Below are 19,091 nucleotides of genomic sequence, written 5' to 3'. Positions count from 1 at the left end.
CAGCAATCACCCCTTTGAGAGTGTTATTTCAAACACAATGCCTGTGGCATTGCATTAGCATTGGAGGTTTTTACTGTGGTTATATCTGGATCTCTGTGTAAGGAACAGAGGCATTGTCTGAACCTCAGCAGTCTGAGGCACTGGCCTTGTCTTTTCTTGCTCAAGGAAACTTTTGAGGGTGGATTTTTGGCTTGCTCTCTTTCCAGCATAAAGCACCTCTGCATTTCCCAAAAGTGGATTGGAGACAGATCTGCTTGCACAGGGAAATAAAATAGGTTTCCCTGCACTATTTTCTTGGGAGTATGCAAAAATCCCATGTGCATTTTTTTATGAACTGGACCCTTCTCTTTTATAGCAGGTAGTATTCATGCTTATTACAATGCCACATTATGGCCTTAGACACTTTTTATGTCCCTCTAACATAGCACCCTAGAGAAAGATGCTTCACTAAGCAAGAACCAGTAAACTTGCTACAGAATCAGCGGAATACTTTTCACAAAAGTGCATAAACTTCTGTTCTTAAACATTGTCATCCTTCACCTTAACAAGCACAGAGAAAGGTTCCACTGGTTTCTATGCCTTGTTAGGTCTATCATCTTTTTAATTAATAGTGTTTTTACGAAGCCGTCTGAACTGTGTCATTTCCATTATCAGAAAACCATTGCCATTAATGAATAATTTTCATTTCTGATCCTTGATATCATGCTAGTTGATCTCCTGTTTCCATGCCGCCGAATGATAGCATCGTTTTCTGCCCACGATCAAATTTAATTTGGACTCTGATTATATTATGCTGTTGCGACTGAAGTGTCAATTTTTGTCAGGCAATTAGGAGCTATAACCTGTGAAGTTAAGTTTGATAGGCATTGTAATTGGATTGTTACAGTAATAGCTTGGAACATTCCCTTTTTTTCTTGCTTCTTTGATTCTTGATGCATACTTTAGTTGTGAGAACAAAGGCATTTTGTTATTATGCAACCATAGGATGTTCAAGACAACAAGATGGAATTCAGGTTTTTCCACTTTGCCCAGATGGACTTAATTTGGATTTAGTTTTGACCACAAATTATTCCAGGATTTAAAAAGACCTTGGGGGTGGTGTGGGGGGGTGTGGTGGTGTGTCAAGGAAACACTGAAAAAGAGAGCTGTAGACCCAGAGCTGCTAGGATTAAAATGGGGAGGTAGGCTTTACATTAAAAGGCTCAAAGGCATATAAAAACCCTCAGACTGGAAATGTGTCAGATTACCCAGGTGAGTCTTGCTGCTTTTAGTGGCCTTTGCAGTTTACATACTTTGCAATATATTTAGGAATATAATTTAAGCTCACACTTAAATTTGTGTTGGGCAGGGCAGCTGCGCTCTGATGAAAAAGTAGAGAAATTGGCCCCACGAAAAATAGTCACAACAGAACACCTGATGGAGAACACTTCTCTCTTTTTTTAGGACTGTAAGTTATTTGCTTTTACATTTTGGTTGTGTTTTTTTTTTTTTTTTTCATTGCAGACACAGTAGTTCAAAGCCTGGCAATTTGTCAAATGAATTTTGTTCTGAATGTCTTTAGGGTGTGCTCAGCCCCTCCCCTACCTTCATCTCTTGATCATCTCTAATGAAAGACACAATGAAGAGACCTTTTATAAAGGACAATGAAGAGAAGATAGTTTTTCCAGTGCTTATTTGATTGGACACTTTTCATAAGTGCTGGTGTGTGACAAGCAAAAGGTAGAGGAAAACAAAGAAACTCCAGCTGCTATGGAACGTAAGTGAAACCTCACTCGCTACAAGGTTTATCCGGAGCAAGCTAAAAATCAGTACTAGAGCTGTTAGGTAAATGATAGAGAGAAATTAAACCTTTAAAATTGACTGCAGGAAGTTTTGAAAAGTTTCATGAGCCAGGTAGGGGATGGTTTTATACTGTAGTTGGCAAATTTTATTGACCAGGATTCCACCTTTCTGTCCTGTCAGGCATGATACCCACCTCCTTCCCACAATGCTGTGTCAGCCCTGCCTCACTATTACATCCTTAGAGACAGACTTCCTGATAAATTTATGATATCCAGTAATTTCTTGATGTGTCTGACTGGGTGTGCTCTTTCCTACTTCAGAAATATGTTCTATTTTCTCCTTGGTATCTTCATTGTCAGGTCTGCGCTTGGTCAAAGAGAAATTTTGTGAGTTTTCAGCATTCCTCATTAACAGCCATTTGCTCCTCTTGGATCTGCTCACCTCCCAACAAAACTCCTCCTGCCTCTTCCCAAACCTATACCAGAGATTTTCTGCCAAGCCTAATGGATTATCCTATTGCTTCAGTCACGTGCTCCCTCAGCAGCCTGTTCCATCCTGTAATTCCACTTCTCTGCTGTGTAAACTCACTAAGTTCATTTACCGTTTATACTCCTGGAATGTTCTGCTAAATTTCACCACACACTGTTCCACTCAGCCTCTGCAGGGCTCAGGTGGGCTGTGGGTTCTTGTGGCTGCCCTCTCTTCTGAGCCCACCTGGGACACCAGGGTATGGGGGCAGCAGAAAGAATAGAAAGCAGCAGTTACCAGACTCTGTCAGCCAGTGGGATCATTTTATTTTGTTCATGCTTTGTGTTTATGCTAACATTTGCATAGATGCTAAAATCTGGTTTTTGGGTTTTTTTTTTTAATAATTCTTTTCCTTTTACATTTTTTTTTCTTTTTGTCTTGGTCTATGAAAACTATTTCCAATGACTATTTCCACTTATACCATATTTACTCACCCATTTTATTTATTTCAATATACAGGGTCTAAATACAGGGGCTAAACTTCCTGGCATTGTCTCATGGTATTGAAACAAATACTGAGAATCTGAAGGGATGCATCAGGACTGTTACTGAGGGGATGGATTGCTGATGTGACAGAAACTGCTGCATATGAAAGGGTGATATATGGAATGGAAAGTAAGTCAGATGAATTTGAAGGTATTTGTAATCTATTCTCCAGCTACATCAGAAGAAATGTCCTGAAATATGATAGAAGATAGTGGAGAGAGGTTGAAGGGTGAATGAAAGCTTTTGTTTCAAAAGGTAATAATAATAACAACTTATCTCCCTGCTTTTCTATTGCTGTATTTTCCTTTATTTTTCTTCCTTCCTGGGAGATAAGGATGGGCTGCAGTTACACATGAAAAATAAGTGAAAGTCACGTAAATTTTTCAGTACATGTGTTCTGTTTGCAAAAAGACAGCATAAGAATCTGATGAAAAAAGAGCAATAGGAAGACATGTAAGCATGTAAAAATCCACTCCAGGCAGTAGATGTATGCAACTTTCTGGAATCTCTTGGTGGAGCATGTATTAAATTTCTGCTTTTCAGTTGATCTGATACAGGTGTAGCGACGACCACAGGCCGATGTCATTAATTGTAATGTTCTGTAGGAGTAATCAATGAACTCTGTTTCCTGAAAACAGTTTCACCTTTGAGCTATTAGCGCTATAATGAGGAGGGAGCAGTATATACTTACATAAAGAACTTAGAATCTATTAGCACCTGTGCTGAGCACTAGAGCTGCTGATACTTTGCATGCAAATTGTAGTCATCATCTGAGAAGAAGCAGAGTTCATAGGTTCAATATTCTCTCACTTTCAATCTCCTATGTCAGCTATGTCTTAACCAGCTGGGGGCAGAATTACATTCTGGAAATTAGTGAGAAAAAAAGGTAAAAATTGAAAATCTACTGTTTCTGCATCTAGCCTCCCCATTCATATGTTACAAGTCAGCATGAAAAATTCTAGCAAGTATAAATGATATCTGATTTCACATTATATTTTTTAAGTGTCAGTACTCAAGTAGGTTTACATTTGACAGGTGATTTAAATACTTCAGGATGTTTCTATAGCCATAAGAAAAAATCTTTATCAGGATAAAAAAATTGATGAAACTATTAATTTTGTACTAATGCAAGGAACATTACTACTCTTTCTTATGTGCAGATGTATGAGGCATTATATTCATCTTTATAATTTTTCTAAATTTTTCATTGCCTGAGGATATTTCAGGGACAGATCATTTATATTGTTTATACTATATTTATCTTCTATACCGATTCTTGAATGCTATGCTCTGAGTATACACCTTATTATGATTCGTGCAATCTTTCCATAATGCTGAGATAGACACATCTGTTTTTCTGTAAGTCTTCTAATTTTTTATTTTTGGCAAAGAAATGGTGTTTTTTTTCACTGTATGCCAAATATATGCCAAAATAACATTTTCTTACCTACAGCAAATGTATGGCTCAGCCATCTCACAAGCTTTAATACCTTTTTCCTCACCTCTCTCTAAAAAGAAACAATTGTGATGAATCTCTATGCTCAGTTTTTGATCAGCATGAAACAGTTCTCTGCTTAATCCTATCTGAAATAAAATTAAAATGGGTCTGTTGTGAACATTGCTACTCAGAAAGGAGACATTAAGATCCCAACCATATACCAGCAGAGTAAAACAGTGCACAGAGTGAATGAATCAGTATTGAGAAAAGCACTCCTATGGGCAACAAATATTTTGCATCTCTGGCTCACTTTCTCAGTAGGTTCATGGAAGTTAAATCTTGTTAAATATGAAATCTCCCAAAATGTGACAATCTTTTGCCAGTGAAAATAAGAATAATCCACAGGATTTGTGTTGGCTTCAAAATCTAGCAATTTTCAAATATTTCTGAAAATTCATGAGTTTTTGTTTGGGCTTATATTTTGTTGAAAGCTTATCTCTCACATCTGTGAGAAACATTAAAATGAAAAGAATACTTCACAGCTAAAAAGACTGGTTGTTTTAAATTATTTTCTCCCCTTTAGATTTTCCCAGTGAAAGACAACAGCACTAGGATTGAACCAGAGGATTTACTAATATCAGAGTAACTTGGCTTGCCACTGAGGAAGGTTGTCCTGTCCAGATGCTACTCTAGGAATATATAAATCAGTAACATTCTGGGATCTGATTTGCAAAATCACTCTCAATGTAGACCTGACTCTGCCTCAGTGTACATTGAAGCAGGTAATTATGAACGCCTCTGATGAGGTGATGATAGCTCATGATGATGTATCAGCTCTTGTCATAGCTTTCAGTTACCAGAAAACACAAACCAATATAGAGTGTATTAGTAATCAAACAAATGGAAGATCACTTACACCATTCAGCTTTATTTTATTGTGGCCATGTTTCCTAAAGGATTATGTTTTGAACCTGGAGTAAGGGCAGAGTGACCTGCACTGACATAAGAGAACACAATCATCAGCTGACCTCTGTTAGGCCAGAAAATTGCTCATTTATTTCTCTGTACAAGGAAATTGAGCACGTGAGATCTAAAGCAGCTAACCTGTTTGGCAGCTCAGGCATTACAAATAATAATCTCACATAAAGTTTTAACTTTGTCTATAACTTTCTCTGCTTCTTTTAGAGAAAACTAGGGCTGTGATTTAGGTATATCTCTCTTATCTCATAAGCTGTCTCCATAAAATCAGTAGGAATACAATTTTGGAGCCCTCAAGTTCAAACTGGCCAATGGTTCAGCCTTTTGTTGAAGGGGAGGCAAAAGGGAGAGGAAAGAAAGATGGAGAGACAGACAAAACTCTTACATAAAACTTATTTCCATAGGAAGCCAAGTTAAATTGTCTTTATCTGTAGGAATGGTAACAGTTATGTAACTCTCCAGCTTACTTGAAGAGGTGATTAGCTGTTCCTAATTAAGCATTCAGCTACAACCCCATTATAAGACATTTCCCCTTCTCCAACAACTCAGTTATAAATTCAAAAAATTAAAACGTTAAACCCCCCACCAGCATGTCCATAAAAATCCCTTTGCATTCACACTTTTAGGGTTAAGACTTACTGACAAGTTGAGTACTTTATGAAGATTGTGATTAAATTGAGTAAGTACTTTTTAAGATTAAAGTACTTGAAGCAGCTTATTTTTAAAATATTTGCAACACCTATTGTTCCTTTGTATCCATCTCTGTGTCCAACAAAATCACATAATACCAGAGTTTGAAACATAAGTAGATTTCAATACTGACTGTGCAAAAGTCAGTTTTAGGGACAGGAACAGGAAAATGTTTAAGAAATATCTCTATTTGGAAAAAAAAGCCATAAGTGATTTATCTACCTATGAAGATGGCAAGGAAGGAAAAAAAAGCCCCAGAAAACAAAATACTTTCATCATCAGGCTCTGAATTGCACTTGGGTGTTTCTGAAATCTCTTTTTAAAGCTCCCATTTCTCTTTAAAGCTCCCTGCAGAAAGCCATTTTTCCAGGCAGAAACCAGAGGAATAAGAAGGATTTCCTGACGAGGCGGCAGAGCTGGGGAGGGAACCCAGATCTGTGTGTCCTTCTCACTTGGCTGCTTTTGTTGGCAGCAGCTGAGGGAGATGAAGTACCCGTGTGATTCTCTGCAGACTGCAGGCACTGCGATAGCCAAAACTCGTGAATGTTCTTACTTTGCAGTGCTTTGTTGTGCCTGGTAAAAGCTGTGGTGAGGGGCTACCTCATTAATTGTAAGGGATCTTGGGGTTTGTTTTGCACAGCCATCAGCTGTGACTTCTGTCTAGGTAAGATGCTGATCTCCATGTGCTGCTGTGATTTATTAGATTTCACCCAGTCTTGCCTCAGAACTGGGAAAATCAAGTCCTTACGTGTTGTCACGTGATATCCCGTTCACATTACACTTTTTGCACTATCTCAATTAAATTTACTTTGACTTCTATTAAAGGTTTTCTTCCAAAAGCCCTTTCTTATACACCAAACCAATAAATTCAATGTGGGGAAGGCTAGACATGGGTTTTTCACTCAGAGGAACAGAGACAAAAGAGGAAGCCTTTAAGATGCTACCATCCATCCTTTTACCTGATCAGTACATAAAGAACATGGTATTAAGAGTAAGGACTGAAGAGTTAATGTCTTACATTAATCTCCCCTGTTATATTATGTTAAGCAATATCTTCCTCAAATGACTGTACAATGCAGTACTAATAGTAAAATAAGTTTCATGTCAGAATTTAATAAGAATTGTAGCTGTTGAATAATTTTTTTTATTTAAATCCATGACAAAAGTGCATCCCAAATAATATATTTATATCTGCTTTGAAACTTGCTGAGACTGGTGGGATTGGTGGAAATTTACAGCCAGACCAGTAGACAAAAATATTCCTCAGTTTTCTCTCATCATGCACAATTATGAGTTTTGACTTCAAATACTTGTAATTACAGTATTCTGACATGATATCCTAAATATATATGTTTCACAGCATGACGGTGACTTTTAGCAAATTCTCTTGTCTGAGGTGCTTGGTAAAGTAAAACCGAATTAGTGAGAGTACAATAAGCAAGTTGCAGTGTTTAGATACAATAACCAAAAATAAAGCCAATTTAATCTTCCAAAGTAGGACAGCTTTTCAGTGTATTTGTGACTATGGAGATTTAGCAGTAGATTCCAACTTGCATTTTAATAGCAAACTTACATAATTGTGAGTCCTGGTGTGGTACTGCTGAGTGTATTCAGGATGGAATTACTAGTTAGACAGATCCTGCTTAGCCTTGTAGTTAAAACATGCTAATAATTCACACATGTGTGTGACAGATGATAATAACCATCTTTATAATCACCTTTGGACATCTCTTTTCTTCCTCGCTCAACACCACCTAAAAAGGAAAATCAGTATTAGTGGTCAAGGCTGGGGATTAACAGTCAAGACTCTTGGGGTGTAATTTTTAAAAAATCATTTAGCTAGTTTTGTCAATGAGGATGTGCAATATCTCTGCAACATGTATTTTAAATAAACATGTTTCATTTATTTATTAGTTTGCCTATTTATTTATTTGTAGACAATATGTATTTATGCATGTACACAAAGATATTCACAAGGAAAAAATATTAGATGTATTTAAGAGATTTCTGGGTGCTCAGACTTGGTAAAGTATGCAGGACATTTTTTGTTTTGACAGAAAAGTTATTTGATATTGGCAATATTTGTTGCACATGCCTTCATTCTTACATGATTGATTGTAACCAGTGCTAGTCATTACATAACTTCAGGCAAATGTTTTGCTTTAAATATTCTATGCCTTAGATTCACCAGTTGAGGAATGGTTGAGAAAAAATCATCTACTTCTCAGGGTGTTGGGAGGCTTTATTAAGTGTTTATGAAGTATTTTAAGACTTTTGCATGGAAAGCATTACGGATGTGTAATGTAGTATTATTATTAATGTATATTGAAATTATTTTTTATCTCTGGCAATTTCCCATTACTTTAGAAAATTAGTCTAATCTAAATTATGGCCCAAATAGACAGAATTGCTGCAATTGCTTTAGTAAAAGTTCAGTGATGGACTCATGTTGACTTTTATCTTCAACAATCTTCCCTTAGAGTCTCCCAGAAACACAGAGCTGCAGCCAGGCTTCTAATTGTTGGCTTCAGGCTAAAACTTTTGATCACTTTCGTTCTCTGCTTTCTGTTAAAGTCATTGAATGAAAAGGCTTGATAAGATTTTATACTGTCTAATTCTTTATTTTGGGGAATGTGAAAGACAAATTTGACCTTCCGAATTTTCAGTCTAAACTTTGGTAACAGGGAGCATTCTCATTCTTGTTTTCATTCATATTAATGCTGCATCTATCTCCTTTGCCCTGTAAAAAGCCATTAATATTGTTCTATTAACCTCTCTCTAAGTAATAATGACCTCTCCCCTGAAAATGTAATTATTGGACTTTTTTCCCACAATAAATCTCATTTATTAGAAAGTTTGGCCTTGTGCACTTTGTTCTCTGCCATTTCCTTAAAAAAAGAAAATCATGCTTTATTTTCAAATAAGTACATTATTTTTATGCAGAAGAGTATTCTGTGGTGTGTGCACTTGGTCATAATTGGAGAGGAGGTGATGATGCTCAGTTTGATTATTTCTCTGCCTTTGGAAAGAAAGAGGCTGCAGTGACCACGCTCGACATTCCTTCATTTCTCACTAGTGACCTGGCTGTTTGTAGCTGCAGATTTTTGCAAAGAGTTTCTGGCCAGGTCAGTTTGGCTCTTGCTGGTGTCCAGCTCAAATGTTCTCTGCTTAAATAGACAGAGCTCCTATGCCCTTTCTGCAACAAGCAGTGATTTTTTCAGGTGTTACCTGCAAAACACCTATTTCACCATTATCTCCTGAGAGGAGGAAGGAGGAGAAATGTGACACATCTCCTGATGTGTGTGGCAATGCAAACTTCTGGGGGTACTGGAGGCGAGGCAGGGGAAGAGCTTTCATTGCACTCCTGGTCCTCAAGCTGTTGCTTTTTTCAAGGGAGATGGTGAGAAAACTTTCCTGTATTCCCAACAGTAACAGAACATCTCTAACCTCTCCACATCCTTGGCAAAGGAGTGGCTGTAGCAGAGGGAATTTTCTTCAATCCAGTGAAACAATGCTAAGAAGCAGTGTAAAGAACAGTATTACTGTCCTGATTGTCCTGGTTCTTCTCCACTGCCCATTCTACTCTTTTTGGAGGAGCTGGCAGATGCTTGAGGACAGAGAAAGGAGGAAGGTTGTCCAATTCCTTTTCTCTGGCCACTTTCTTTCCTAATTTTGAAGAATCCTATAAGAAGAAATGTGAAAATCCATATAGTTTTCCCTTCCTATGGAGGTAAGGTAAACATCTATAATCACATACAGGGGAAGAATATTTTTGTGGTTATAGCTCTAGGCTGGAAAAGGGAAAAAATGGATACAGAGTCTGGGATAGGGTTTTTGTTTTAAACACAAACAAAATAAAAAAGTGTTTGCTTTTTTAATTGGACTGCTCAAATTAGAATACAAGTTTCTTTAAACATGAACTGAAATAAAGGCAGAAATTACAGACTGCATATTGAGATATAGAAAGTGAGGCTCAGTTTTAGGAGGATTCTCCAAGAATGTCAGAAAATGGATGTTAACTGTGCACCATGGACAGAGAGAAAGTCCTTCCATGTACTCTCCCCATCTTCCAGATTATTCAGACATGTTTTAATGAATGTTAACACAGAAAAAGGACTTTGTAGCATGTGGGTAGGTAGACATGAACTATACCACATGCACAATTTTAATACAAGGAATTTTTTTAAAGCTATATTTTTCGAACATTTGTTTGAACTTCATCCTTCAGAAAACTGCATTTTCTTCTTATTTCCTGGCTCTGTGACTCATCAAAATGAGCTGTGCTAGTCACATCAAATGATGTGTTTCATAGAATAAGACAGGAAAAGCAGCACACTGAGTCATTGTCACAGGGAGGGTGGCTGCCAAACCACTATTAGACAACATAGGGAAAAGCAAACATATTAAATGACTGGGGTCACAGAAACACAGCTTAGTGGCAGGAAATCACTTACAATCAGGTGAACATGAGTCTCTTCATCTTTTTTGTCTGTTTTTTAAGGAAGTGAGACATGTGCTATCATGATGTTTGCCTACCAGGTCCTGCCCCCGCTAAGTGGAGGCTTCTGCCTCCACGCTCCATAAAATTTGTTGAGGTAGTAGAAGTCTCAGAAATACAAAGTTCTTAAGTAATTTCCTAAAAGTTTATGTTTATACCATGCTGGGACATACCTTTTGCACCTTCCTGAGAAAAGAGCTGTAATTCTGATGCAGCCATCACCTACTCCATGTGCCATGCTGTGCTGGCCACTGTCCCACCTGCACTGGCAGCCCTGGCTGGGCTCTCAGCTCAGCACAGCACAGCCTGCCCCTTGCCCCACAGTCACAGGTGCATCTGGGGGTGTTATACACCTGGATCATCCTTCGGGACTTGACAGAGGAAGTGGAAGAATGAGATGGCAGTGGAGTCTTTATATGATGTTACACTTGGCACGGTGATGATACACAGTGAGAGAAAGAGGTGTGGAAAAAAATGGAATTGCAATTTAAAACTATTGCAAACCAGGATTTACTTTTCCTGGTGAAAATCTTTCAGTTCTGTCTAGGTCCAACAAATTTCTTTAGTTTAATTTATAACCTTATTCTGAGTACTCAGGTTATGCCCCTTCCTAGAGGCACTTAAGCTTCAGTTTCAGCTCCCTTAGGAATGAAGGTTTGTGCAAAAATACTGTTTGTCTCCTGTGAGCAGTCAGTCAAAAACAAGGCCCAGATTTGACAAACTTGGCTGAGGGATGGAAGTCCCTATTTAAATTCCTGTAAATTTAATGAAAATGAGTAAGTGGCCAGAAAAAATAGTTTATGCTAATTATCGCTCACCAAGCCAAAATTAGCTGGCTAGACAAACAGGCTTCTCCTTCTCTATATAGCAAGAATTATCTTTTTCTTGCTGGGGCACTGTTCTTACAGGGAAGATGAAGTACATAGGATAAACATTTGTGTGACATAGGAGTTTCATTTGTCTTCTGCTGAAATAATATGACTGCTTTGACAAAATTTTTCATTTTTTAAATATCTATGTGGGAACAACAACTACAAAAATTTCTCAGCATATAATTCTTTCCTTTTTTTTTTCTCCCATTGATTCATCTTTGAAATTTGATAACTGTCCATAATATCTGTGTTATTTTTTAGGCTGGTGATTTTTACAAGTACCCTGCTTCTTATTAGGAAAGCAACATGTATCCTTCCCCTGCTTTACTTTAATTATTATTATATTTTAACAGACTCATGAACAGAAAACAAAAATCTGGCAATTCCATTATAATAGCATGTTGAGGTGGATTTGACTTTCTTTTTATCACTGTAAATTTGCTCATGTCTTCAACAGGCTTAAAAAGAAACAAAGACACACAAGCACACACATACTGTGACAATCTGGACTCAATAATTATAGAAATATAAATCATTATGCTGAAACCCCAATATTGGCATTTGAGTGCATTACCAAATCAAACTGATATTCAATTTTTTTCCCAGTAACTAATTCTTATCTCTAAATAATTTGGTAGGATTTTTCCTGTGATTTGCTTTTCTTTTCATATTGTTGCTGACACAAACAGGAATTGTCATCTGTAGAATGTGCCGTGTCCACTTCCATCAGCATATTGTATTTTTTTGCTCAATGCCTTGTATTATTGTAATCTGTCAGAATATAGCATTCCATTCATTACACAGCTCAGATCTTTAAATACTACCTGTGAAAAAAATTTGTCAAATTTCTTCCTTAATATTGGAATTTGAGGAATGCTTTTGCTGGTGTTTTGCTCTTCTGTGTTCATAGGGAAATACCCAAATTTTGTATTATTGAGGTTACTGCTTATAAATGTGAGCACTTTTATCCTTCACCCTAATATCACAGAGGACATAAGGGATAGGAGTTCTATTCCAAAAGTATGTAGGAGATGGGAAAGGCTTTGTTGCACCTGCAAATTCAGTTAGCAGGCGCTGTTCTGCAACTGATTTCTATTCTAGGATGTACAGAACAGGAGCCAGTGGCAGCTTCTGCATCCCTGCACAGAGGTCTGATACCAGCTAGGACAGAAGGCCTGTGGCTGTTCTACTTCATTGCAGACTGACTTATCTTAACAGAAGGATGAAACATAACTTGGGAGTATTGATGAGAAAACAAAGCTCTCACATCCTCTGATGAATGCAAGAGGAAATATTGGGTAAAAATCCCTTAAAATTTCTATACAAGCTCAGGAGAAGGGGAAAAAGTCATGAGCATTGAGCCACATAGTGCTGAAGGGAGGACCTCCCCATGTTGCTTTTCTTAGTGAGCTCAAAGAAGGATTGCAAGGACTCTGGCTATCTGAGAGTGAAGGTGTTGAGAAGGCAGCACTGGTGCCCTTGATATACTTCACTTTGAACATAGTTGAATGGTGCTTCACTAACTTTACTGAGGAACCCTGTTGAGTACCCTGAAGTCATCAGGGATGATGAAGAGCACCCTTCTTATACTAGTATGCTTCTATCATAATTTACTTATTTTTAAAAATTATTGCAACTATAAAACAGAGAAGAAAAAAATACAAAGATACTTGATTCTCAGTCAGGCTTGTTATTTTTATTTTAAATTTATGGCAAAAAAAAAAAGAGACTATCAATTCATACTTTTTGAATGTGGAATCAATAATACTGTGATTGTGTTTTTGCCTTTTCTACAGATAGTGCTCTGCATTGGTGGGATTAGCAAGGGAGCATTAGCAACAGTGGTGTTCTCTGAAACACTTTCAGTTTCTACAGCTGGCTGCTTTTTCTCCTGGACCAAAATTCATTTGAGCTTTTTGTTGTGTTTGATTTTGGAAGGTTAGTTTGTGACTACAGCAAAGATCTGCTTTTCAGTCTATTTCAGGCAAACAGGCTTAATCAGGTTTGATAGACACACAGATATGTGCACACACATCTGCATCACTGATTTCAGAATGCTTCCCAAAACACTCACTGTGTCTGCAGACCCTACTCAGGGTTTCCTGGTATTTTGGTATGAAATTCATGTGAAAAAAAATTCAGTTTTCCCCGACAAGCTTTCTTTTGAGAGTATTGAGTTGCTGCAGGAATGTCATTTGGTAACTCCTTTGGAGGGTAACATTCTCCACCCCAAAAATTTTCCTTGTAATATGCTACTGAGCTAGTCCACACAAAACTCTCTGTGATAATTCACTTTCAATATATTTTTTTATTTTCAGCAGAAGAGGACTGCAAGCCTTCTTTCACACAGTGCATCCTGGCTCACTTCCTGGCCTTGGAAAAGATTGTTTTAATACCTGTGAACATGTGCGTTACAAGAGACATACTTAGACTTGCTCCTTCCTGTATTGAAAACTGAGCTCTGAATATTTCTCTGGGAACATCAAGCATGGAGAATTAGCACATTGGACAGAGAATGCCTTCCTATCCCTGAAAGAAAAAATGAGCAGACTGAGGCAGCACCACTGTTACAGGCTGAGGACGAGCTCCACATGACTCAGAAGTGAAAGAGAGAAATGAAACCAAAGCCTCCTACAGCAAATTTCTTCCTACCTCTCTCCTCCCTTTCCCCTACCAAACTGTATTGTCTTAATCTGGGAACGTGATTTATTTCTGAAATATCTAGTGGGTGGCAGAGGTGGGGAGCAAAGCTGCACAAAGCTCCCCAGAGCTGCTGACCGAGGTAAATAGTGTGTCATAACACATTTATCAAATAATAATGGAAACTGTATAGAACACATAGGAGAGGGAGGGGGAAACCCCCTTCCCCACTGGGAAGTTACTGAATATTTCAGCCAGTTTATAAAAGTATGTGTGCATGTGTTTGGAAGGGGGAGGTTTTTCTAGCTCCACCTCTGCAAATCAATCATTGGCGTGGGATGTCTGAGCAGACAAGTGAAATGGATGAGCGCATTATGGATCAAGGAGGTGGGATTCCTGCCTCGGTTGGTTTGAGACAGACCACCCAAGCACTGTGGGTCTAAGATGAGACTGTAAGCAGTGCTTGTAGAGTTCTGAAAGGCTGAGGCTGCAGCCTCTGACATGGTATGAAGGTGGGGAATAAAATAAAATTGGTGGTAAATAAATTTGCCATTTAACAGGTGTGACTTACCTGAACTGATGTTGTTCCTAGTGTTTTTTTCCTTTGGCTGGATTTCCACTATAGATAAAATGAAAAAGAGAAAATATGACAAAGGTGTAATAGTTATGCCTATTTTGAAAATAAAGTTTAGGCCAAGTAAAAAAAAAGAAAAGAAAAATTTAACGATTATGTATTTCTACATTATTCACTGTTTGCCACTAGTCACTTTCAGAATACAGAAGCCATAGTCAGATACTCCCACTGAAATTAAGAACTTTGCATCATAAGTGGTCTATTGAAGTCATCAAGAATTACTTATGGAAGAAAACACCCTTTCCATGTGAAAAGGGCTTACAGGACACGTATGAATATTACCAAAAAATACCCAAGTTAAAAGGAGCCAGCAAAGACAGCACCCTTATAAATAAATGTACTGTTAAAACTCTTGAATTTTTTGCAAGAAGGAAATAGTTATGAGGTTTGGAATGATCATCTTCAACAGGGAAACCTCTTGTAGTGCAATTGATCGCCTTTTTATATTTATACATGACAATCATGATTGAAGGCTGATCAGTCTACATGTAGTAATGAATTAGATTAATTTTAGGTTGTAAGGAAGAAAAATAGGAAATATAGAAAATGATCCATAGAAAATTTTCCTCTTTTTATTTTTCTAAGAAAAAAAGTGGTCTTGGTGTTTTTCTACTACATTTTAAAATTTTATCATGCTTTAAAATTTTGAAGGAATATTGAAACTTTGTAGCAACATTTATCTTATTTTAGAGTATCTTAATTGTTTTAAAATTATTTTAAAACTGTTGCTAAAAAAACCACCAAATGTTTTTTTTAAAAAATGCTGTTTTCCACCCATGGAGTACCTTTCCTCCTGGCTTGATCACATCTGATAGCTATCCATTGGCACTTGCAGCCACATGCAGCCCCCCACCCTGCCAGCTCAGACACTGGTTTATCTTGGCAGCTGGGCCAGAGGCTGTGAGGTGAAGCCTTGGGACACTTTTACACCTGCCAGGGGATGCCCTGGCCACAGAGGGGAGGTGCTGGTGCTTTGTGGCCCCTCTGCCTCCCATAACCAATGTGCCAGTGGGTGTCAGCTGTGCCCCTGGTAACAGGGTGACGTAGGAGGCTGAGATGCTTAGCAGCTAAGTTCCTGTATCACGTTTCTCAGGAATGGAGATGTTAACTCCCCGTGTTCAGGCTGGATTTCAGCTTCAGCATTCATAGTGTGTCTACCTAAATCTGCCCTGAAGTTTTAATTTGATACAGTATCATTCATTTAGTGTTTTAAATTGTGCAGTGCAACTTTTTCTCCCCACGCTCTTGAACATCTGCTTTGCTTCAAAAGTTGCTGAGTTCTGCCTGCAAGAGAAGATACTTTTTATTTTTCTTTTTTTTTCTCTTTTTTTTTTTTTTTTTTTCCCCTCAAGTTTTAAGGGGAACTAACTGTCCCTGGGCAGGGGATGAACAGTTGGTGTTTGTGCTGGAGAACAAGGCTGCAAGACTGGAAAGAATCCTTCTCTGCCCAAAGGCTTTAGGCACCCAAGCAACTGATCTGCAGCCAGTGCTATAAACTGTGGGCTATGATTGCAGCTGTGATCTCTGCACGAGATTTACAGCCCCTGGATCTGCCCCTGATGTGTTCCCAGCCTGACTGAAGCAACTTGCTATGTTCCCAGCGTGTCCTTGCAGAGCGGGTTGCACATCAGGCTGGGGGATATCTGGAGGCTGCTCCACAGCCCCATGAGTTTATGTAGTCCACCTACAGCCTGACCACTGGTGGGGCAGTTCTTCCTTGTCTCAAGTCTATTCTTGGCACTAAATGTGGTGTTATGTAGGTGCTCAGCTACTACACTAGTGACTAGATCTCTAGATAATAACAAAAAAGTGAAAAAAGTGCCAGATAGTGCTGAAGTAAAAGGAAAATTCCTTTTAAAAAAGTTTATTCAGGGGTTTGTTACCACTGAAGCTATCTGGATATTACCCTATTTCTCTATTGCTGGTGTCTGTGCACTGAGGCTAATTGCACTCATTCATGTAGAAGTTCAGCAGTTAAACAACTGTTCAGTGAGATAGGGGACAGCAAAGAGACCTGCCCTGAATGACAGCAAAGGAGAAAGTGAAGATCTGTGATCCTGTGAATCCCCTTGCCTTCTCTGTTTCCTTATCTAGAGGTTTCTCCATCAAGATGTCCTTTGTAAAAGAACCTTCTTGCCATATCTGCTGTGCACCTCCTTAACACATCCTCAGCTTCCCACATTGTAAGGCAACCTCAGAGCGTGAAACCCATGCCTGATAACTCTGCAGCTAAATTAATATGTAAGAAATGCAGTATTAAAAAGGGCCAGAAAAGACTGATTTGTTGTTGAAAGCATTGTCTAATGCATATTGTTGAAAGGGTTCTTGTACGCAAAGAAGACAGGTTTCCTTGACATAAAGAATAGGCCTTGATCCCATAATTATTTTGGCAGGTGCTTAATTCCCAAAGTGTGAGTTATCCTATGAAATTCAATGCACATAGTGAAACAAAGGAGTGGGAAGGGAGGAGGAAGGGATTACATATGCTGAGAGAAAGGCAAGAGAGGCTCTCTGAACAAATGGGACTGAAAGGAGGATTGAAGGAGGAGAGGAAAGGTGACTGGTGGATGAGAATAGGAAAGCAATTCAGATTTGAAGTTGAATCAGCAGTTGCTGACATGAATGTGACACTAATGGAAAGAATTTGGGAGAAGAAGAGATATAAGGTAATAGATTTGTTCTCTTCAAAACATTCTGTGTGCAGGTAATAACATGTAGAATTTGTTTATAATAACTTAAAGTGACATCTCTTGGTTTCAAAGTGAATTCATGGTCAGAAACAAGGAATGCCGCACTTACCTGTTTTTCTTTCTCTTTCCTTCTTTCTTGAAATTTATTTCTGGAAGTCATTAAAATTCAGATCCCATCACTTGTAACAAATGATGTGAAGTGTTAGGTACAGTACTTGGAATATATGTTTGTTAAAATGAAGGAAGAGACTCTTCCAACACTTTGGGATTTTATGAATGATTTACATCTGGTGCTAAAGTTCATAAATGAAACGTGGGAGAACCAGATGCTTCATTTCTTGACTGCATCGTGTCTGCACATACTGATGGTGAATTGAAAACAGGAATGTCTCATAAATCAAGAAAATCTATTTTTGTACTCTTGATTTCTATTCTGAACATCCATATAATACCCAAACAAAAGTGGTAAAATTGGTTCCTTGAGAAACTCTTTATGTTTAGCAACAGTATGGACATGTTAATAAAAAAAAAAAAGGAGAGGAAAAAGGGAACCCATTTTCAGAATAAAAAGTGTTCACTCAGAATGAGCAACTGTTCTTGGAGATCAACATTGAAGGCACTTCATTTAGCAAGAGAAAGACTGAATGGAACTTCTGGGCAAAATCAGCCAGCCATACAAAGAGCTGTGGTGTATAATAAGGTGACATTTCAGAGCTTTTGGCATTGGGTGGAAATTTACTGACATGATAAATGAAGGCAGAATCTGACCCACCTACTGAATAGGAAGATTGGAGCCCACAAGGACACATTTGGAGAGAAATGAGTGAAATTCAGATGTTTAATTTTTCCATCAATATTTTGGAATGGTGCTCTTAGCCTACCCTCTTTTCTTGTTGACATCTTCTACTGGCCTAAGAACTGTAAACGGTACATCTCATGATGTTTAGTTAGTTTAGTTACTAAAACTTTGTAAATAGGCTTTTAAAATATAATTTATTAATCCATAATGAAAGAATAAGCACAGGTGTGTCGAAAGGGTTTTTTAAATAGAACAAATAGGTTCCCACTTCCTTGATTTCATAGTTTGTGTTTACACACACATTTTAAATTATTACTTTACAATTCCAAAACTACCTGTGAAAAATGGCAGGGTAACAATGATGAGTTTGGAGGAACAAGTTGTACCAAAGGGTTACTGAGTAGCAGCTGATGCGTGGTAGTGCCCACCTGTGTCCTCTCAGGCTCCAGCAAATGCAGGGTGATTGGAGTGGCTCAGCCCACTGTGCAGGTGTGTGAGGCTGACTTGACTCACCTTGCAATGCTGTGGGGGGAACTGTGTGCATCCAGGCAATTCTTGCAGCTCAACAGAAACTTGTTACCGTGTGGGATCTTGTTTGTGTGCCTAAGCCCTGGATGTGCATACCTTGCTATTTCTGTTAACAATTGAAAACAAATATTTATTTAAATTTATTTGCACATCCTACACACAGATTGAGTGTAGGGAGTGTAGGTGTGCTGACAGAAGGGAGATTTTAGGAAGGATTTCATAAAGGTGAAGGAACTGGCTTAGCAGCCAGGTTTCAAGGAGGCACCCCAAATGCAAGGAGCAGCCCCAGACCATGGAGGGCCTCGTGATTATATCAAGGGATGCACTGCTAGCACAGGGGGCAGAGCTGGTGAGCTGACCTTGCTTTCAAAGGCAGGGAGGCAGATTGTATAAACACACCATCAGCTCATGTATCTCCTACTCTAATGTTTCTCCTGTGGAAGCCAGTGGAAATTTTTGCCTTTTATTTCAATGAGAAGAAGATCAAGCTCTTCTAGGGGGAATACTCCATTTTGTGCTGGGCATTGT

General features: G+C 38.3%; 1 long non-coding RNA gene across 2 annotated transcripts; it reads left to right on the top strand.

The window, feature by feature from the left end:
* Positions 1-1,126: 1,126 nt before the first annotated feature.
* Positions 1,127-14,467, top strand: LOC135448490 (uncharacterized). 2 transcript variants are annotated; one of them, XR_010440471.1, is made up of 5 exons: positions 1,127-1,251; positions 1,349-1,447; positions 1,562-1,756; positions 2,770-3,682; positions 13,594-14,467. It is a non-coding gene; the product is annotated as an uncharacterized LOC135448490 (long non-coding RNA). The 2 variants fall into 2 exon arrangements; XR_010440470.1 differs by lacking the exon at positions 13,594-14,467 and having other exon boundaries at positions 2,770-4,704.
* The last annotated feature ends 4,624 nt before the right edge of the window (positions 14,468-19,091 follow it).

Source organism: Zonotrichia leucophrys, chromosome 5, assembly GCF_028769735.1.
Source record: "Zonotrichia leucophrys gambelii isolate GWCS_2022_RI chromosome 5, RI_Zleu_2.0, whole genome shotgun sequence".
Taxonomy (NCBI): domain Eukaryota; kingdom Metazoa; phylum Chordata; class Aves; order Passeriformes; family Passerellidae; genus Zonotrichia; species Zonotrichia leucophrys.
Note: the sequence above shows the minus strand (reverse complement) of the source record. Positions and strands in the feature narration are given on the sequence as shown.